The following is a 23,225-nucleotide window of genomic DNA, read 5'->3' on the forward strand; positions in this document are numbered from 1 at the left end:
ACCTTTTAAAATGTTTAAATGTTGTCTGCGTAAGTATGTCTTTAAAAAGAAAACACTTATTTTCACTAAAATTGATTTATTAATATTCATATTTTGCTTGACAGAAGTGACATGTTTCCAGGTGTGTAGTCTTCCAGTGGACATCATTCTCCATAAAAGGAAAATTAAACCTAAATTCCACCTCCCACATCTTTGATTTTTCTCTTAGCCTGTAAGTAGTAGTATGGTTTCCTGGAAAATACGTCTTAAATCATCTTCTTAGAGCCAACTCACAAGTGATCCAAAAATTGATTTATGTTGGTCACACTGCAATCAGCTCAGTGACATGATTCCGTACTTGTAATCATGTAGGTGATGCTGTGTATGGCTAAGGGGTTAAACACCTAGTTCAGGTTGCCCTGAAATTGCTGCCAATCAGGCACCAATTAAGCTCAACAATTATAGGAATATAAGTATTACTGGCAGCAAGCTTCTGAGTCCCCAGTAAGGACAAGGATACAAACTAACATAACAGAAGTAAATGGGATAAACAGAAATGGGGCAAGAAGATGCCTACAGGTGTCAGGCTAAATCTCGTGTTTGGTGCATGGACTCTATATGTGAATGGCTTGATTTGATGGAAACTTTAATCCCACCTTGGACTGGCAGCCTCTAAGTTCATGTGGGACAGGGGGCAACCCCTTGGTACATTGGACAAAGCCACAGAGAGAGACTTTCTTTTCCTACGTGGCCAAAGGGCCACTCTGTACGGTAGGCCTCCTTTATAGTGGACTTGGGCACCAGAAAGGAAGATTGAGGGGATGCTCCCTCTCTGTGCCCCTGAAATATTTCATTGCCTGCTCTGCTCAGGCTCAACCTTTCTTGGTGAATATCAAGGCAGCCTCAGGGGCATTTGATTAAGTAGAAGGCACAGACATGTTCACATATGTTAACGTGATAAAACTTAACGTGTTAAAATACATTCAACATGACATGTTAAAACACTTTCCACAGTGTGTGATGAGTGCAGCATTAGAGGTAATGACAAGTTCCAAGCAAACACAGGAAGGATCCCATCTAACCAAGAGGTCTGGGAAGGCTCCTCAAGGTGATCTTTAAGCTGAGCCTTAAGGTTGAACGGGATTTGCTTTGAGGACGAGGGAGAAAAGGAACTCTAAGCAGAGAAAGAAGCTTGTTCAAAGGGGAGGATGAATGGAGCAATAGCAATGTGCTCAGGGACTCCAGGCAGGTCCACAGAGAGGACACAGTGCGGTGTGGGTAGAAGTGGAGGAGGATTTTCACGGATCTACAGTGAAAACTTATCACACATTAGTTTCTTTTCTTTTTCTCCTTTTGTGGCCTAAAACAAAGGACCAAGAAGACTTTAATAGTAGAATATAGACATGTAAAATACAGAAACTCCCGTAAGAAAGAACTTTTGTATTTTCATACTTAAAATGCACGAAGCCAATATTCCATGAGAGGGTCGATACCTTATGTTTTATTCCACTTTAAAATGTATTCTGTCGGCTCATTTTAGTCTCACAACAACTCTAAGAGGGAATTAGGACAAGTATTCTTATCTCTTGTTAAAGATCCAGAAACTGGGGCATACTGAGGTTCGGGAACAGCCCATCCTCAGTTGGCAGGGGAGGTTGGGCTAGAATTGGTCCCGGGAGTTCAGCGCGTTGCTGTAGGAGCCCATAAAATGCAGATAAAAGCTAAACACAGTCTCGTAGCACATCTAGAATAATGTTAAGTGGGAAATTATTTGGTGCTTATTCTTGAATTTTCAGAAATGAATGTGTTAGTTTGACTTTCATTCAGCTCGATTTCATATCATCATCACAACTAATTCCCTGGTATTGAATCCTTGCCTCTGAGTCTAACCAGCTATTTGCCTTTAAAGCGAAGGACACCAGGGAGCACAGAAGTTAAGTCCTGGTGCCCCAGCAGCAAGACCTGAGCCTCAGAAGTGGGCAAAGAAAACAACATGCAACCAGGGAGAGAAAGCTTGGTTAAAAAAAAATCCAGAAGAGAGGGTTTCCAGCATAAGGAAACTGCAAATGAAGACAGATACCACCCAACCAAACAAAATATTACTCCTACTATCTGGATACACATAGTTGTAGTAAAAGTACCGGTACCAACAGTAATTGCAGTACAGGGAGAATTCAATTTCAACACATTCCACCCCTCCCCGACCCCAAAAAAAGACACTTGGGAACAAAAGTCTATGATTTTCAAACAACAAAATGAGACCCAAATGAGTAACCTGGAAGATTAAGTGGAAGAAATTACTCAGAAAAAGAGTTATAAAGGGCCAGAAATGATAAGAGAAAATATGAGACTAAGTGGACAGATCTAGGAGACATAATGTGAGAATGAAAGGAATTGCTGGGAAAGAGTTACAGATTGAGGAGAGGTGGTGATTATTCACATAAAAGAAAAATAATGTCCCTCAGATGATCGAAGAGAATAGATTTGAGGGGCTCACTGAGTTCCGATCAGAGCACACATTTAGCATATCCAAGTAAAGTTCCTGAACTTAAGAAACAAGCGAAAAACACAAGAGTTTTTTCTGAAAGAAAGATCGAGCTAAAAACAAACACCAGAAAGGCTTGGTTTCTCGTCTATACACAGCAGAGGAATCCAGAAAATGATAGAATACCATCAACTGATCTACAGAGAAAGGGACAGCAATCCAAGAATCCTAAAAGCCCTCCACAGCACCACTTACCAGCCAGGTTAAAGGAAAGATACTTGCCAAAAAGCAGGAATTTGAATAACTCCCATTGTAAAGAGTACTGGAGATATGCCTGCAGCCAGATGGCAAATTAATAATAAAAAAGACTTTAAGAAATGGAAGGATGAAAATGAAAAGGAACAGCAGTGAAGGTTTAACCTTGCATCATGCACATTTAAAATGAAATGGATAATAACTGGCAATGTGTAAAAACATCCTAAATAAGGATTCCTGGAATACAATGTACCAAAGGCAAATGCTACAAGGGAAAATCTAGTAGTCTAGAAAGTAAAAAGTACTTCAACAAAACCTAGGAAATAGGGTAGTAGTGCAGAAAGGGGTAAAGTACAAGTTTTCTGGAAGTGCTACTTATACGGAGGAAACTGGTAGGAGGAAAGTATAAATATTCTAAAAATGCCTCTCTATGGGTTAGAGCAAAAGTCTTGGGGTAATTGGGGAAAATAGTTTCTTACTGTCACATGATAATATGTAAATAAGCATTCATAAGTGTTGGGAAAAGGATAACTACTAGTTGAATGGAAAACTGCAGGACTGCTTTTAAATTAATGCAAAGGATGGGGGAGAAGGGAATTAATAGTAACATTATCAAGTCATGAAAAATAAGGAAAAGAAGAAAAGAAACCTCAGAATAAATTAAAAGTTACTATAGTAAGATGAAAGAATAAAATATGATAACGGTAGGGTATCAAAATCTGCAGAAAAATATCAAACATAAATTGAGATGTAAAAATTCAATTAAAATATTAATAAATAGACTTCTACATTGCATCAAATGAAAATAATTTTCTATGATCAAGTACTTATTCAGGAATTGTTCAAAATCAGGATATCTATTAGTATGCCTTGTAACATGCAATTTTAAATTTAAGTGAACAATAACTGGGAATGTGATAAATATGTCCTAAGTAAGGATTCTTAGCAGAAAACAGTCATGCTACCAGTGAAAGAGTACACTCCCCGTAGTGTAAAGAGAAAAAGATGATTTTATCAGTAGGTGCCAAAAAGGCTTTGATAACTTCAGCAATTATTCTAATAAAAACTGAGTAAAATAGCAATAAAAGGAAACTACTTGAATATGATAAAAACTATTTACCCAAACTAATTGCAAAATATCATTTCAAAATTATGAAATGATAAAGACTTCTTGTTAAATTCAGATAGAAATGCTTGATACCATCATTATTATTTTATCATGATTATGGTTTTAAGGTTCTAGAAAACACAATATGACAAGAAAATTAAATTATCAGTAAAAATTGGAAAAGAGATTAAAAACCTGATTTCTATTTGCTGATAACATTGTATACTTAAGGAATTTAAGAGACCCTAGTAAAACATATTAGAATTTAGTAAGAAATTAGTAAGGTGACTGAATGCATAATAAATGTACCAAAGGCAATTGCTTTTTCCTTCATTATCAATAACTAATAGAAATATGCCATTCACAATGATGATAAAAACTAATAAATAAAACATTTTGACATAAATTTAACAAAATGAGACCTGCATGAAAAAAACTACAAAATATTATTGAATGACACATAGTTCTAAATGATTTTAAACCCTTGGACTAGAATACTTAATATCATCAAAATGTCAAATCTCTTCAAATTAATATATACAGGAAATTTTGAATTTTGAAGGTATGAGGAATTTAGATCATATAACATTAAAGTCAATAGGGATTAAATTTATTTATAAGGCTAATAAAGAGGTGGGTTTGCCTAACTGGATATTAAAATGTATCATAAAGCCACTTAATCGAACAATATAGTATTGACACAGAAACAAATAAATCAGTAGAACAGAAGAAAAAAACCTGAAATATACACCAATATATAAAATAAATTAATCTGTTATAAAGATGGCATTTCAATTCTGTGAAAAAATGTATAAACAATAACATAACATTGATTATCCAGGAAGAAATTGATGAAAACACAATCTCAAAAATCACAATTCTTAACAGGTAAAAGACTTCTATGTAAAAATATAATATAATAATGATTTTGTAAAAGGAAGTTCAGTTTATATGTACAAATCAGAGGTTGGGAAGACTTTTTAAACCAAATAGAAAGCCCAAAGCCCTAAAAAGTGAAGATAGATTTAAGTGAGTGTGAAGGTTAATGTCACGTTTCAATCGACTGGGCTAAGGGATGCCCAGACAGTTGGTAAAACATCTCTGGTGTGTAGGTGAAGATGTTGTCTGGAAGAGACTAGAACTGAATCAGTAGATTATAAAGATGATATGCTCTCACTGGTACTGGTGACTGTTCCTGTCACCACTTGGAGAGGGCTTCCCCCAGCATGAACACACCACAGAAGAGGACACAGCCAAGACAGTCCGCCTAAGACGAAGATGCCTGCTGATCTCTGTACGGCTTTCTGGTTACATGAGTCAGTAAACTCAGTGTTTCAAAATTAAATGGGTTGATTTCAGTCACAACTAAAAGTATCCTCAATAATACAGCTATTCTGAATAAATTTCTGTTCCATGTAGAAATAATCATGGACCAAGAGGGTGTGGTGGGTAGAGGGTGGGAAGGACAAAAGAGACATACCCTGTCTTTCTCTACTCTTTCCCAGGTTGTAATAATTAATTTGTATAATACTTTACAGTTCCTCACAGTTCCTGTGGCCCTCCTGCCATTGCTGTGAAGTGGGTATTATTATCCCCATTTTTTAGTGGTGTTCTAAGGTTGATTTGCTACAAAATGACTGATTTGGTACTAGGAATGTTATTCTGGCACCAATTCACATCTCTGATTCTTGCACCCCATGAACATAGCCCCCCATGCCAGCGCCACTATAATTAGCATCCAGCTCCAGCCCCAGGCCCTTGGGGTGTCAACTGGAAAATACCCACTGGAAAATTATGAATCTATTTAATTATCTTTTTTAAGGAATTAAAATCATAACATAAATCTTATTACCCAGCTAGAGTTTAATTTTCATATGCAAATTTTTCATAAGTTAACAGTATAATCAGATTTTTCAAGAACCTTAAATTGTGCCAAGTTATTTTTTTAACACAGTGGATGGATGCATTTTTTTTTCAAACTTGGCAAAAAATATCTGGAAATAGTTACAGCAATAATCACACATAGGTATCCATTCATCACACTTATGAACAGAATGATTGTGTGTATCCAGATTCTTTCTTCTCTTAAATATACAGAGTCCTGAACTAAAAGTAAAGCACAGAAACTCCAACTATTTGTTTTTTAATGAGATTGATCCTTAAAACTATAGGACTTAGGGAACACAAATAATATTTTGCCCCATTACCCTTAAACATTCCAAAGCAATAGTAAATTCGATTGGAACATTTAAAATACTATTTATTTTAAAATTTCACTGACGATTAAATTTGTTAAAATAAATCGCTGTACTTTATTTTCTTGACAACCCAGTAAAACTGAACTCTCTCTTTCAAACTCCATTACATCTAGTCCCTGAGAATTCCATTTGGTTACTGCCTAGTTATTTCTGTGGCAGCCTTTGAGAAACAACACCAACACACCAACAATAATACACTTGCAAGCCCTCTACTAAGTCCAGCATTAAAATAAGCCAGAGACCATCACCATTCAATACATTTTTACTTGGGTGTGCTATTAGTTAAAGCTTGATTTTAAAATACAAATATTGCCATTTGTTGCACATAACATAGACTGGGATCATTTATTGAACCTTTGCATTTGTGTTCATGAACCACAATTTCTTCATTAAAATATTACCCAACTTACTATAGGAAGCAAGAGAAAAACATGTAAAAATTCTTTTCCAAGCCCATTCTGAAAGCCTTTTTTTGGGGGGGTTACTCTAAGAAAGACCTATTTAAGAATGTTTCTGACCTTATTTCCATCTTGCCAACACAAAGAGTGAGCATGACATAATATGCAGACATCGCGGACACGATTCTGTGTGTAGCCTAAGTGACTGTGCACCAGGCTTTTGAAGACTCCCCATCTCTCAAAATTGCAATCACTTAACACTATGTGAGAACAGGGACCTTTGTGCCTCCGTGTACTGTCACTGCCAGCTGCTGACACCCAGCCACAGATTAACTAGTCAGATGTCCTATTCGAGTAAAACAAAAAGGGATGGAGCAGAGAATCAGTTTGGGCAGAAGGGTAGGAAAAGAGCAGGAAGAAAGTTTCAACTGATTACATGGGAGCTTTGAACAACTGAAGAGGGTTGGAAAAGCCCTGGGTCTCTAGACTGTTGGGAGTAGGGAAGGGACTAAATAAAAGATAAGCAATGTTAAAGGACCTGCAGAGAAACCCACAAGAAATTTCAGAGACTTCAAGTGTTAGACTGCATCAATTCTATTTTGCAACATTTTCAAAATGTAATATCAGGATCAAGACACTGAAAACAGACCCTGGAACTAAGGGGGAAAAATTACACCCTTAATTAAGCTCACGGAGATAACTGGCTGACTTTGGCAATGGAATTTAATTTATTCTCTTTTCCATTCTCATGTATGCATGCTCTGCTATACCTTACTGAGCAGGCTGAAAATTCAATAAATAAATGCATTCATTAATGATTTTGTAGAACCCAAAAGGAAAAGAAAGCTGGCAGAGCCACTCCACAGGTCCCTCACTTTGTCAAAAACAATCACAGTGGTGCAGGACTGATGGCGTGAACCCACTGTGGGGGGCCAGGGACGCGGTAGCAGCGATATTGAAGTAGCTGCCTCTCTGGCCACAGAATTTGCACACCCACAGTGACTGAGGAAAGAGAAATGTAAATACATTCACGTTAAGGGTTCTCCCTTCTTCCCCTTCATTATGCACCAAGAGATGTGTGGTAAAATTCAAGACATGAGCTTAGAATAAGTTAATGCTCATAAATTAAATTGCTCACAGAAGGTGATCAATTTTTAATGTTTACACTCAAGATGTTCTTTTTAATTAACACTTAGCTACATTTGTACTTTCTGTTTGCTGCAGAAAATGTCTGAACTTGCAGAGAACTGCAGTAAGTTGTAAGACATCAAACTGCAGTAATTTTCAAAGTTGCAGCCTTCACCTAAAGAAAAAGGGCTTAGCTTCAGAGGGCTGACATTATAAAGAGACCCCATTTACTCTTGAGAGGTAGTGGGAAGCTCCTTTGTGTAGGTATTTTTGGAAAGTTGCCTATATTCCTCATATGGAGGTGGAAATTATCCTTCCATAAATGCCTGTATTGTGTTCTGAGGCATACATGTGAAAATTAAAAGAAATTTCCAAATGTAGTGAGCAGAAGCTCATTAAGATTCCACTGATGTCTAGTTAATGTTAATTGATCACATGTCAGCTACAGAGAACTATAAAACACAGATTGTTTACTAGCCATGTGACCTTGAGAAATTCAACTATTCTTCACTAAAAGTGGGAGTAGTACCTACATGATGATTGATTATGACAATTAAATAACATGTGGGGTGCTTATCAGTCCCTGGCATATATTAGATTCTAAATAAATATTTTCTCTCCTATGTATATTACCATTCTTATTTTCAGTGTGCTTCTCTCTCTCTCTAAAAATGGGAGTAAGAGTGCATCAAAAAATAAACACATTTCTTACTGTGCAGAATGCTGCTCCTGGTACAGTTGGGGGTCCTGCTCCAAGATAGGGACAATTCAGGGCAGAAGTCGATCAAAGACTTTGAAGTATCCTGCAGAGGAAAGAGCATTACGCATCCCTGAAAGAAAAACTAATCTCTGTAGAAGACAGACAGATATTCATGGATCATGATGAGCAGAATGGCTTTCATGGTGGCATGTTTAGTTCTATAGAATATAAGAACAGAAGGGGTAAAAAGAGAATAAAAAAATAATACTTTTTAAAAATATGATGGATTCTTCTCATCTTTCTGTTCTCTCTGAATTGTATTTTTTTTTTTAGGAGCTATAAGAATATCTCCAGCAGATAGATTGCCAAGTTCTCCCAGTTGATGGGAGAGGACATTTCAGGCTTTCAGAAGATAGTAGCAAAGAAGAATTGGCACCACAGAGGGTGGGTGGGGCCAGGACAGATTTTGCACACTTATGAGAGTGTGATTTTTGAAAAATGGATGGCAATTTTAATCTCTGCATATGTTCTAACTAGCTGTTGGACTGGTAAATATTAAGGTATAAATGTATAATTTTTTACTATTGGTGCACTACCCAGCCTAGAAAGTTTTCAGGATTTATCTTTGGGATAAGCATTCTAAAGTGTGAGTTCCTCCATCTGTAAATAGCTTCTGCCTAAGTGTAAGTCCAATAATTCACATAAACCTTACTTCCAGATGTCTATGGAAAATTTTGCTATATGACTTATTGAAATTATTATTTAAACCCATAAAAAGTCAATGGTACACTAACCAGGGTAATGACAGTATACATCCTTATAAAACTTAAAACCAGAGTTGTGAGAAAACTTCCTGACCCACTATTCCTGGGCTATTCTTTATAATTCACCACATTATAGAGCTAGAAAAAATTATCTTTAGCTAACCAAAATTCAACCTTCTTGTATTTTACCTAGTTTCCCAAATACTTTCTAGGTATTGCACTGTGAGAAAAATTTCACCTTAAGTTAAACGAAGTTTTATTTTCTGAAGTGATGATTCAAGAGTGTGAAGAAAGTAAGGCACAAACAAAATAGACTTAAGTGACTCTCTTGTTAGCCTGACAACTCATTTTAAATCTAGAACTTTGTGGAGGAAACTATGACACTTGACAAGCAAGAAATTTGGACCAACAAGAATTCTGTTGGCCTGGGACTTGAAGAGGGTTCACTCAGTCTGGATTCTTCTGATCCATATTTAGACAATCCTGTGCCACTGGCCCCCCTAGAGGGCTCACTCAGTGTGAATTACCATCCAACATTTTTTGAATGCGTTTATCATTTTGTTAAGCTATTTGAGATTTAGTTTCTATCATAACTGAGTTACTGTGAGTCAAATGAGGTAGTTACACCATCTAATTTCTAGAAAAGCAAACAGCTGAAGTGTAAAATAATAACCCTAATCAATGCTTCATAACCTTGCTGCACATTAGATTCAGCTGAGTAGCTTTCAAAAAACATGCAATACCCACGTCCCACACAGGTCATGTCCCAGCATTAGTAGTTTTAACAACTCTACCCAGTTGATTTTAATGTACAGACAGTATTAGAAATGACTGCTTCCACCACTCCACTACTGCCTTTTTTAAAATAGGAAAGAGCTTTTGAAAGGGTTCTAGTGCATTCAGTTCCCTGAATGTGGAGAGCGGCCAGTAAGTGTTAGATCCTTAACTGTTTCAAACCATCTGGAGGTGCCAAACTTTTTCTGTAATAGGTCAGATAATAAAAACCTCAGGCTTTGCAGGCCATACGGTCTCTGTCACAGCTACTCAACTCTGCCTCTATCACAACTACTGGATCCTGTCATTATAGTTCAGAAGTAGCCATGGACCAGATGAAACCTACAGGCCCAGCAGTGTTCCAATAAAACTTTATTTACAAAAACAGGTGGCAGAATGGATTTGGTCCACAGGCCACTGGCCATAGTTCGCTCAACCCCACAGCACGTCATTCTCAGTTCAACTCTTGCCCACATCTTGCAACTTTATCATTGTAGCTTTATATTACAGCTTAAATTTTATTTATTGCAAAAATATTGCCATGGATTAAATAACTATGTAACTACCATATATGATTATTAGAGAAATCTCACAAATAAAAATGACCAAAATAATAATCTCTGCACTTTTGATGAGATTACCATCTCTGATGTTTGTCAGTTATTAGTGAATTTCATTAGATTTTATCTAGGCTAGCTAATATAACTTCATAAACCATGCCGACTGGGTATGGAGTGATTAAATAGAAATTCTCTAATGTGACAACAACTAGAGAAAAGCTGTTTAATTGTTGTCAAGAAAAGTGCCATGGTCAATATATGGCCCCTTTCCTCCCCAGAAAGGACATGCCAATTAGTTTTAACAGCCTGGATGTGGCCTCCCAATATTTCTTAATATTGCTCCAGGGAGTCACCACAAATCAGAGGCAGCAGACAAGATGAAATCTATGTGACATTCTTAGCACGACAGGAGATGTTTCTCCAGCTCAGACAATAAGCAGGAAATTATTCTTCTCTCCAAGGGTATAAATGCCTGTCCTATCACTGCACCAAACAAGCGCGCTGGTGTTGTGGAGGGAACACAGGCCCGCGTGTTCATGTCAGAGTTGCAGACAACTGCCAACAAGCCGCATCTTACCCAAAGCAGGGAGTTGGCATCTCACAAAGGACAGTTGGAAGAAAGCACAGATTCCCATAGAAACCAACTGATAAAAATACTGCAATTAAAGTCCATAATTTGAGCTCATGCAAAAAGGAACAGTAAAAGCTTTTCTACAATGTATATGAAATACAGCCTGAAGCAGATATTTTGGGGACTAGAGGAATGTGGGGCACACAGAAGGTGGTCCAGATTGGCCAGAACTTCTTCCTCAGCCACATTCTGATGGCTGGTCATGGGCAATGGCTACCAAACTACGAGACTAGTCTCCTTACGCGGTGGTCCTTGGAGGCACTCCAGAAGAGCAAAGGTCAGAGCGGCAAGGTCTTTGGGGCCTAAGATCCAGAACAACATCTCCTTACCCACATTCCATCAATCGAAGCAAAACTCAAGGGGGTGGAAGAGAAGTGCAACCTCTTGATGGGCAGCCCTGCAAAATATTCGGGCCATTCTTTCCAATCTGCCACTCATGGTAGGTGGTAGTCTTATTTAACACATCCTTCTGTTCTTTCATAAAATCCTGATCTAAGCTCTTCCAACTATTATGGATAAGTAGCAAGACTGTAAGGTCCAGAAAGGCCGAAACAGTAAGAGGTCTAATGAAACCCTGTCACAGTGGGGCTTATTTCCATTTAGAATGCTACGTTTTACACATTTCCTCTCCTTTCGGTTTTGTGAGTCCTAATATTTTAAAAAGGGAAAAAGAACTTAGAGGGCATTTAGTTGCATGCTAAGGAGGATTCCCAATTCAGAGAAAAACACATAACTTTTATGTCTTTAAAATACTAGATTAAAGCCCAGGGGGGAAACTTTACATTTTTGTACAGCTATGCTACCTTTTTAAATCTTGGACAGTGCAATGCAGTGCTTCTCGGTCACGAATGGTCTCCTGTCTGGCTATAATTAGGGAGAAGCTAGGGCAGGCTTGTAATATGACCAACTCCCTGATAACCTAGATGAGGAACAGAAACAGGGAATCTAAGGGTCTTGCTCAAGGTCGCAAAGCAGCTAATGGCAAAACTGATGCCCAAGACATAACTTCTGCTCCTACCAATGTTCTTCCCATTGCCCCATCAGGGCAGTTCCTTGGATTGGGTAAAAGGATACTAGTCTTTATAGGCCTTGCTGCTTTGGCAAGAACAGGGATCAGCAAACTTTTTCTGTGAAGGACCTGATAATAACCATCTAAGCTTTCGGGCTGCACAGCCTCCTGTCACAACTACCCAACTCTGCACTGTAGCACAAAAACAGACATACACAGTGCATTCAAAAATTAACATGCCTGTGTTCCAATGACACTTCATTTACCAAAACAGGCAGTAGAGTAAGTCTGGCCCGTGGCACACAGTTGTCAACGCCTGCGCTTGATTTAACTCCTACAATTACCATTCTTCACCCTTTCCTGCATCTATACTCTGGCTGTAGCTGCCCCATGGGTGCAGCTTACAACCCCTCTGTTTGAGGCTTGAATGTGTATTGTGGCTTAAATTGTGTCCCCTCCTCCAATAATAACAAAAAAAATCATCTGTTGGGGTCCTAACTTCCCAGCACCTCAAAATGTGACTGTTTGGAGTTTGGGTCTTTACAGAGGTGATCAAGTTAAAATGAGATCCTTAGGGTTGGCACTAATCCAGCGTGATTGGTGCCCTTATAAAAAGGATGATTTGAAGACAAATGCGTGTACAGGGAGGACACTGCTTGAGAATGAAGATGGCCATCCGCGAGCTAAGAAGAGAGAGCTCGAACCCGTCTCCCACAGCCTTCAGGGGGCATCACCCCTGCCAACGTGTGGTTTTGATTTTGAATTTCTAAGGCCCAGAATGGTGAGACAGTAAATTTCCATTGTTTTAATAACCTAGTCTGTGGTGCTTTGTTACAGCGTCCCTAGCAAACTAATACACCCTCAGCTTGCTTCGCCCAATGCCGCTCAGCTGAAAGCAGCTGTGTGCCAGTCCCCAGCCTCGTCCTTAAGAACCTTCACACTATTCCACTCGCTGTCTTGTACGTCTTCCATGAAATGAGAAAAACATTGCTCTTCTCTGGGCTGAGCAGCAGGAAAGACACCTGAAGCCACCACTCTAGCCAACCCCGACCTCTAGCTGACCTCACAGATGCAAGCAGCAATAAGTTATTTCTGTTAAGACACTGAGTTTTGGGATGGATTGTTATAAAGCAGTAGCTAATTGATTCAAAGGTTACATTTAACATTAGATAAATTCCCAAAATAGGGCTCCTAACATCAAATACAGAACTACGACTTTTTTCCCTGAATGACCTTTGTCTATTTTACCAAAAATTTAAATCAGTGTGGTTCCCCACCTCCACCCCCACACCCATTCCTTCTCTTTTCCAGTGAAAATAGTAATGAATGAGCACCTGAATGGTTTAAGCATCTACTTGCCTATTTTCTTCTAACTCAGATCAGTCAAATTGCTAAGTAACCCCACTCCTTATTTTCAGTTGCAAAAATGTGCACTGCTTTCAGCAGCCTAGTTTTATCAGCTGGGTTATTTCTTTTCTCCCCTCCAGCTTTACTGATGTATAACTTATAAATAAAAATTGTATATATTTAAGGTAGGCAATGTGATGACATGATAAAGGCTATGTCTTAGATTCCTGGGGTTGCCGAAACACAGCGCCACAAATTGAGTGGCTTAAAACAACAAAAATATATCACAGAATAGACAAGCAAAATCAGGTGTCTGGAACCTGAGCAGAAGAGGCCTTCTTTGCCTCTTTTAGCTTCTGACGCTCGCCAGCATTCCGTGGTGTCCTTGGCCTGCAGCTGCGTCTGCCTCTTTCTCTGTCATCACATAGCTGTCTTCTCCCTGGTACCCCCTCGTCTAACAAGAACACGGTCATATTGGATTAAGGGCCCACCGCACACTGCCCACCGCAGTAGGACCGCATCTTGACTTAATTACTTACAGCTGCAGTGACCCCATTTCCAAATAAAGTCACATTCTGAGGGGTTCAGATTTCAATGTACTGTTTTTGAGAGGCACAATGAAACCCCAAATAATTATCTTTCACAGTTTTGTTTTGCTTTTTTAAACCCAAGTAAGCTTTTTGTCAGATGAGCTTTGTCTTGCCAATGGGTTTCAGCCCCAGGCAAAACCAGTGTGACCAAGGAAATGACAGTAGAATGTTCTTGGGGTGAAAGGGTGATACCCAACTTTATTTCCAGGTGGCAGGTCAGTCACTAGAATCCCCTTCACTCAGAGCGAGTCTGTGTGCAGCAAGCCAGTTTCTGCCTCTGGATCCCTCTGTCCACACAACCATCCCGCACAGCCATCCTCTGGGCCTCTGTCCTCGGCGCTGCCACCACTCCAGCCTCTGCTCTGCTCTCCTGCAGCCTTGCAGCCCTGCCACCGTGTTGTGCCCATAGCGCTGGACAGAGCTCTTTATATAGAGTCAACAGCCATGTATTGCCCACAGGTGTGCAGTGAGCTAGCCAACCATGGCCAGGTGAGAATCCTGGCCACAGGAACTCTAATTGTATCCACAGCTTTTACCCAGAAGTATAAATCAGGAAAATAATTTAGAACAGAGCTGGCGTGGTTGAAGGAACTGTAGGCAGTCCCAGAGCTGCCCACCCACCCGCCGTTCCCAGTTCTAAGCCCACAGCTCCAATGGTGCCTCAGAAACCTTGAATCATAATCTTTAAGACCACTGATTCTATATAAACTCTGGCTTTGAATGATCTTTCTTACAAATATAAAATACTCTGAAAGATTACATTTTCTCTCAATTATTGTGTTAAGTAAACCATTCCCATTGGAAAGCCAAATTTTATGCCCCTGAAAATAGTTACTTTATAAGTGACTTAAATTTCTCTACAAAACTACATTATCTTAGGTTGCTGATTTTATTTCAACTAGTTTCTACAGATACTTGTTAGGTTTATTTTAACTGTTCAGGAAAAAGTTAACTTATTTTTCCATAGATTAGGCCAAATCATAGAAAATTCATATGGTTATATTTATCTTGCTCCCCAGAAATTTCTCTCCTGAATTCCACTTGAGCTCTGCGTCCTGAACTTGTACTGAAAGAATAAGTGGACTCAAAAATGCATTGTTCCTGAGAATTCTTCTTCATTGTGATGTCACAGTCCAGAAATTTCACTCAGAGCCTAATGTTGGAAAAATGTGGGTCCCTAGAGATCTAATATGTTTCTTTCTTCTGTACATTGACAAGCATGTAATTTTGGTTATCATTATGATTGGTCAAATGTCTAGGCCACCTTTTGTAATGATCTAAACCCTAAGTCTTATTTATTGCATTTGTACTGCCTTCTTTATCCTTTCTTTATGACCAAATCAGGCCATTGGGAGTGCAGAAGGAAAATACCCTAGAACAGGGAGACTGTCAGGTTTCGGGGAGACGACAAGGGAGTTAACAGGCTTCTCTTGTGTGTGGGGGTGGGGAGCGGGGAGAGAGTATCATTGAAGTACAGTTAAGGCAAGCAGAAATAAGTCAACATAAATTTAATAGCTCCAGTAAGCCGGTAAGAAGAGGGCAGTTTGATGAGGTTTCAAGAGTCGAGGCTGAATGAAAAGAAGCTTCTTATGAAACTTGACCCAGCTTAAAAGATCTGAGTCATAAAAACACATGCAGTGTTTTGGCTTTAAGGTCCGTGCAAATAATCCGATTCATGACCAGGGAGCTGCAAACCACACAATTTTGACTTTTAGATACGAGGAGACTGAACTTTGGAGGCCCACCAGAAAAGACTAAATGTGCTTAAGAATTTAGAGGTTTAACCAGTTGGGAATGAAAAGTTTGCAACTGAAAAACATGGACAGTTATGTTAAGGACTGTGCCATGCAGAGTACCCATAATTTATCTTTGTGATCATATCAACTCTAGACCTTGATTTGAAAGAATATACGTGAACCATTACTGACTCCAGAAAGCAATGCAACAAGCCATCCTTTGGAGGGTCTTTTTATTCATTTCATGAACAAAATCCAGATGTCAGTTCTCCTTAAGTAAGCTTAAATAAATATGTCCATAATAAATGACCACGTAAACTAAAGACAAGACACATAGTATTACACCCAAGAAAAACCTCAGGAACTGTCTGTCTCATGTCATAGGCTTAAACCTAAATTTCACAAGGGCCAGAATCAAATGGCTCAGCTAATGGGAAAGGGCTGAGGCCTTTGAATTCCATCTCAATCTCTCTGTTCCATGAGAAAAGCATCGGTTTTGCTCTGCCCCAAACACTACCAATGCAAGCAATACAAATAAATGCAAAGCTATATCTGGTGCAAAAACAGGGACTCACAGCTCTCCCATCCGTCATATATAACAGTTCACATCTGTCTTTTTTCCAGATAAATGATCTCAACTTTAATAATTTGGGTTTTCAAATTCCAGGAGAATCTGCATATTCCATAAAATTCCCGAGTGACTTTATTGAGCATATGTGTTGACAGTACAGACAAATTTCATCTTATGGCTTGTCACTACATGTCTTTCCTTACAAATCTCCTCTGTGTGTTTTATGACTCAAGATTTCCTTTTAAATCTCTTTGGACCCAGTATTTCTTATTTTCAATAGGGTTTGGTTAGCTATTTTAAATTCAAAAATGTAATCTGCAACTATAAAGCCTCAGCAGATAAGCACACTTCGTAGTTCTCAGGCAACTTATTTTTCCCTTCAGCTTCATCCATGCCAGGATATTTGCAGAAACTCTTGCCTGTCCTTATTTTCATTCCCTAAGTATCTCTTCTACCCATGCAGCATCCTCAGTCCACCTTAAAGGAGAGACACCAGCCAGAATCAAAGCTGTATTAAAGTATCGCAGATACATTTTTAGGATCATTATGAATCCTTGTTTTGTTCAGAAATACTGTGCCCTGTTTTATTTTTAAATAACACAAAATCTAGCATCATTTCCAGAACCTGTTTTCTATTTTTCCTATTGTAGTACAGCCTATTATTTCTTCTTGTTTTTTAAAAAATGGCATTTTTGTTATATTCTGTGTAACTGATGCAGAAATAAGTTCACAAAGAATGATAAATATTTTTTGCAGTGAAGAGTGAGTCAAAAGAGGTGGCTAATTTTCTCAAACTCTAAAATTGTGGGAGACCTTCTGCAAGAACTAAATTCTTGAAGCGTTAGACGAGCTTAAATCTGGAAACTTTCAAGCAGATAAGTCAGAGCAGCAAGTAGGAATTCCTGAGAATGTCCTTTATCTCTCCCATCTGTCAGCCCTCTCTATGAGATTTTGTATAATATATGATGCTATTAGATTCCATTTTGTTTTTTCAATTCTCCTCTTTCCATATTTGTCACCATTTAGAATTCCCCAAGAGCTCAAATTTGGATTATTGCTTTATCATGAAAAAGTCTCCAAATATGCTGCTGCCACCTATAAAATCCTTCACAAGCATGTTCTTCTAGGAAAGAGGAAATTCATCATTAGGATGAATTTCAAAAGAGTGATCATAAACCATCTGCAGAGTTCTTCTTGGAACATTTCAGGGACACTTGCCTCAGGGGAACAGGTTCTGAAGTCCAGCGAGCGTGACCACAGCCAGCAGTCCTGGGGGTGTTTTGCTGCTCTGTGATATTTTCATCCCTGTTCTTTATCCTCTCTTTCTGTACTATCACTTTCAGGACTGTATCTTGTACATAAAGAAAGGAATACGAAAGTGTCAAAGAGAAATGCATATTTCTAGAGTAGAACTAATTATTTATTTCTCTAATCAGCAAATATCTGCTTCTCACAGACGGGGTGAGGACTTGATAATATGGGTGAATGTTGAACCACTGTATTGTGCATGTGAAGCCACTGTAAGATTGTATATTAATGATATTTTAATAAATATATATATATATTAAAAATAAGTAATGGGAAAGAATCTGCTTCTCTTTGCATGTATACATATGTACATATACACTTGAATATAAATATATGTATACACACACATGAATCAAAAGCCTATATGTAATTAAACTACATTTTCATGTTGTATTCTTCTGAATATCATTGATCTACATACACATAAGCTTTTAAAATAGTGAACTTAATTAATTCTGTCAATTTAATTACAACTGAAACTGTTATTTGCATATTAATAGTTAGCTAAGTATGTAACTTTAATGATCATCTGCTGCTTATTTTCTCCCGAGAAAAAAACAGATATTCTTAATTTTTTTTTAATTCACAAATACAACCCACTTCCTTTAAAATTTTCCATCCCTACACCCTGTGATTTTCAAACTGCAGGAATGAAGCCTTCATGAATATTTTGAAAAATCTTCTGCCCTAAACTTTCCCCTTCTTCCCATTTTGGATTTCGGGCCCCCCCACCCCAAACACACACACATAGGGGATTCAGAGCACTCATCTGTAGTATTAACTGGTTGATAACTTGTCATTTACTCTTTGGGAAATTAAGATTCCAAAATCTCTTTCCCCTCTTGAAAACTTCTCACATGGATTCCGAGTACTCATAACCTCACATAAAACTGGCAGACAAATATTTTTTTAAGTAAAGTTAAGAACCAAACAAAGTTCAACCAAGTACGTGGGAAGATCTCATTGGCTTGTTTAGTGGTGCGTGAACTGGTCAGCTTCCTCTCCAGGGAGTGGAAAGATGCTCCAGGGCCTACAGGAAGGGAGAGGCTTTTAAGGTAGTACCAGGAAGTCATAGACAGAAAAAGAAAGGATTATTTCAGGTGAGGTCACCTTCTTTTGGGGACAAAAGGGTTTTATCAGGTGGATTACCTCATCTTCCCCTGGGAATGGAGAGGGTACATGTGACGCTATCTTATTGACGCTGACCAGAATATTTCTGGCTGACCCCATTTCTGGAGGAGGTTGAAACTGTACTTAGGTTAGGTTTGAAGCCCAGTTTGGGGACCTGGCCTAGCAGAAGTGACCCCATGCTGGGCTTGTATCTTTCTTTTCTAACAGTAGTAAGCTTGTGCCAGTTACACGAACCACATTTTAAGTTTGTTCCAGTCTTCTTTTAATATTTATTATACTACATTTCAATAAATATAGCCAAATTCATTTTTATTGCCTTTGATGACATTTTCAAGAGGTCCAGGTACTCTTTTGACATGACACAATTCTCGTTGAAGGAAAAAAGTTCGATTATTCCTCAAATGAGACTTCCTACGCCATAGAATTTTTTATTTCCTATCTGTGGTATTTATAGTCGACTGAATCTCCTTCAGCTGTTTTCTAGGCCTGCTAGTTTCTCTTGTGTTGTTGTAATTGTATGTTTTCTCCATGGTGGGAACCATTCCACTTAGTTTTTCTTCATTGTTCTATTATTGCTCTTCACAGCCTCCAAAATACATTGAGTTCATCTGTAGTATTAACTGGTTGATAACTTGCCTTTTCCTGTCAGAGCTACTTACTTTTCTGCAGTCCGTGTTTTCCCCTTTACTACTTCTCAAGAATAGTGAGCATTGGCTCAGTTACACACGCTGGTCAGTGTTCTAATTATTTCAGGCATCACAGTTTTCTTCTCCAGTCACTGACGCTCATGTTCCCTTTGATGTTGCAGTATTTGTTCACTGGGCATGGAGTTTTGGACATGCTCCTCTGTTGTTGAAACTTAAATTATTAGATTCCATTATTTCCCTTTTTAGCTGATAATGTTTTAAAAACTGTATGTGGAAATAACAGATAACCTGATGCTATGTTATTTCCTCTGCTGTACAATCCTTCTAGAATGTCATAGGCTTGGGCCACTAAATACAGTCATTTCTTTCTATAGCATGCTTGATTTTTTTTCTTGTTAACCTCTTACGATAATGGTCACTGCACAGGGTATTAAAACAGATGGACACATAATTTAAAAAGTATCTTTCATTCCTTCAACAGACTTTGGTGCTTGAGATCTAGACGCTAGATGATAATCACTATAATGTAAAATAATTTGTGCTCATAGATCTCTCTGAGTTGCACTTCTAAGGACATTAGAGGCAATCGTTTTCAGGCTAGCAACGTTCCTTAGCTAGAGCACAGTACTGCTGCCACCCCTTACCTTGAGGCTGGGCGCTTCAGTTATTGAAGTTCAAGAACATTCCTGAACAAGAAGTCTGACCTTTCACCTTCCTAATGGTGTAGCTTCAGCCCCCAGCTCCCTAGCCATGGAAGCAGGAAGGTTAAAATATCCTTTGTCATTGACTGGCTTTCCTCTCCATTAAAATTATAGAGAACAGTTGGAGTAACTATAAAACACGGACCCTGTTCCACAGGTTAAAGGTGACCACTCCTGTGGTTTGATCTGTTTTTTATGCATTATTTTATCTTTTGTAAAATGACTTTCTCCTTCTTTCTCCTTCAGGCCAAGGACATGGCAACCCGTCTGCTTTGCCCTGTCCACTGTAGCCTTTCCCAGTCTCCTCCACAAAGCATCGTGAGCCCCTCTGACCCGGAGTCTATTTCGGGAGGTCTTTTCTTTCTACTTGCCTGACTTAAGTCTCTTTAATAAAGAAAGAGTTTGCCTAGGCGCTCTACTGAAATTTCCATCTCCCACCTAATAAACACATCTGGCAGTTTCAAAATAATGAAGTTTGAGAGACTGGGGATATTTTTCACTGTCACCCCTACCCAGGGATTTTTTTTTTTTAATTCATGAAGTCTGCAGAACCTGATAACAGTTTTGGGCGTGAGACCTGGTCCTACGCATTACCACATCCATGAATGGTTTTTATCTATTTCAACAAACGTTTGTTGAGTGCTTTCTATGCACCTGGCTCAGTGTGGGATTCATCAGTGAGCAATGAAGACAAAAACTTCTCCCCTCACCCAGCTGGTGGAAGAGACACCCACCCTGCAAAAAATTAGGTTGTTAAATATATATATATATATTAGGTCACTATAAGCACTAGGAAGGAAAATTAAGGAAGAAGGGGAGATGGGGAGATGGGGAGGTCAGGTGGCGATAACTCTGAGACATCACATGAATCCTTAAGGGAACAAAATCACAGGCCATGGGAACAGTAATTACAGGCCGTGAGCCTGAGCATACTTGGAGTGTGAGAAGAACCCAGAAACAAGAGCACTTAGATTTCCCATGGTTATTATCTTCCTGAGATCAAGAAAAATATGACATAAAGTTTCTCATTTTCTTCAGCTTTCTGGACCCTTAGTACATCTGAGATTGCCCAGCTATCTGCAGAACTCCTTGGCACACAGAGAGGTTTAGAAGCTTCCTCCTGCATTTCCTGAAGCTTATTCTAAAAGCAGCCACTTCATATCTGTTTCTTCTAAATGTATAGACTACAATAAAACACTCTATGGCTCTATGTTGGTTTTCTTCTCCTCCCACCCACCCTGCTGGGTCCTGAATTGCTGTGAGCTGACGTCTCACTAACCACTGCAAGGCTGTGGACCTCATGCCAGGCTCAGCGAAAGAAGGCCGTCCAGCACCGGAGGGATCTTGGCCTTCTGCATTATCAGCTGCGGCTCAGAAATGGGAAGGGGTTCAGAACTGGCTTCCCCAAACTTCGCCACTACGGCACATGGACTATTTTGAGCTGAAGGCAGTAAAGACCCAGTGGGCCCAAGAGAAACATTTACTCCGCTCCTAACTATCTAGAAGAATCTAAATTGGGGGCATCTTTCCCAGAATGGGAATTTCTACAAGAGATTAAGTTTTATCTGAATGGCCCATCAGCTATGGTGGAGCAAACATCTGCTCTGCCTGTTGCCCTGTGAATTTTCCTCCTCCCCTCGGAAACCCCAGGTCCCTACCCCATTCCTTAGCTCAGGACAGCGCATATACCTCATTTGGTCTTTAGGTCTCTGAGCCTCTCCTGTATGGGGGATTCCCATATAGACGAAACTATATTTTATTTTCTCCTGTTCATCTGTTTCATATCAGTTTGATTCTCAGACCAGCTAGAAGAATGCTGAAGGGCAGAGGAGAAGTTTTCCTCCCCAGCAAATGCCTGCGCTACTCTAACAGCCTGAACCACAGGGAGGAAGCTAGCATATAGGAGAGGTCCGAGGGCTCTCATTCCTCGCCTCTGAAGCTGCCGTAGCACTACAAAGGGGACCTGCAGATCCTGCCCCTGAACCTCTGAACTAGAAACTTCTGTGACATCAAACAGAGTGAGAGCCCAGAGGACGCAGAGTCGCAGAAGATGTGCGCTCCAAGTCCGCCATGTAAATGAGCCACGTTGGATGAATGGGACCCACAGTCAGATTCACGTGCTTGCATGTCCCTGGGGGAGGGCCCGTGCTCAGATCCAGCTAGTTGATGCAAGTGGCAATACAAGTCCAGGGGCTGCCAAGTCTGATTTTTAAAGAAAAGACAAAAATCCGAGTATTTGTATGAGATGGCCTGATGTGTTAAGGTGGGCAACTTAGTTCAAAAAAAAAACAAACCCAACACAGTCACTGTGGACAGAGGCCAATCACAATCTGTCTGCTGGCTGGGTGCTGCCGGAGGGCTCTCATTCTGTGATTCCTGGAAGAGCAATAAATAGTTGATCCTGTCCGTCTGTGTTCATGGGAGGACTGAAAGTCAAAAACAAGATCTGGAGCAAGGGTGGTAAATCATTTCTAAATGGCATGCCGACTGATTGATTGACAGTGGCGTCCCTGAGCATTGTGTAGAGGGTTCTGAGGCTCTTTCTGGGTCAGCAGAAAAAGTACTGTGTTGAGTGATCAATGTGTAATGATGGTCCAAAAGAGGGATTTGCTGTTCCTCAGCCAGGCTGCCCCCAGGGTGGTTAATGCTGATGGCAGCAGAGTAAATGTTTTTACCTTCCTCTGCTTCCTTGACTCTTCAATTTAGGTGTGTTTCTTTCAAGTTCCCCGGAGCCTGAGAAAATGGAGTGTGCTGGCATCCTGTGAGCACCGGGGACCCCGCACCAATCATGGGCCTTTGCTTGGAACTCATGAGGTGCAAGTCAAGCTGACACATTCAGCCCTGAAGGAGGAGGGCGCAGTTCTGATGTCATCTGACCTATCAGACACCAAAAAACATAATTTATTCCGAGTCCTTGTGACGTGAAAATATCAGAGCAGAGTTTTGTGATGCACGGCCAAATAGGTGTCAGATCATTAAATATTTTAAGCTGTACTGATATTCTAGCTGATTTTAATTTACTGCGATGAGTTGCACTTTCGAATTGGAATGCTCTTGAACACAAAGTCCAGACATTTTATTTTAAAGAGAAACAATAAAAACCAATGCTGGAAAGCAAACCTAAAAGACAATTATGTTTAGTGTC

The sequence above is a fragment of the Manis javanica genome, chromosome 1, assembly GCF_040802235.1.
Source record: "Manis javanica isolate MJ-LG chromosome 1, MJ_LKY, whole genome shotgun sequence".
Classification (NCBI taxonomy): Eukaryota; Metazoa; Chordata; class Mammalia; order Pholidota; family Manidae; genus Manis; species Manis javanica.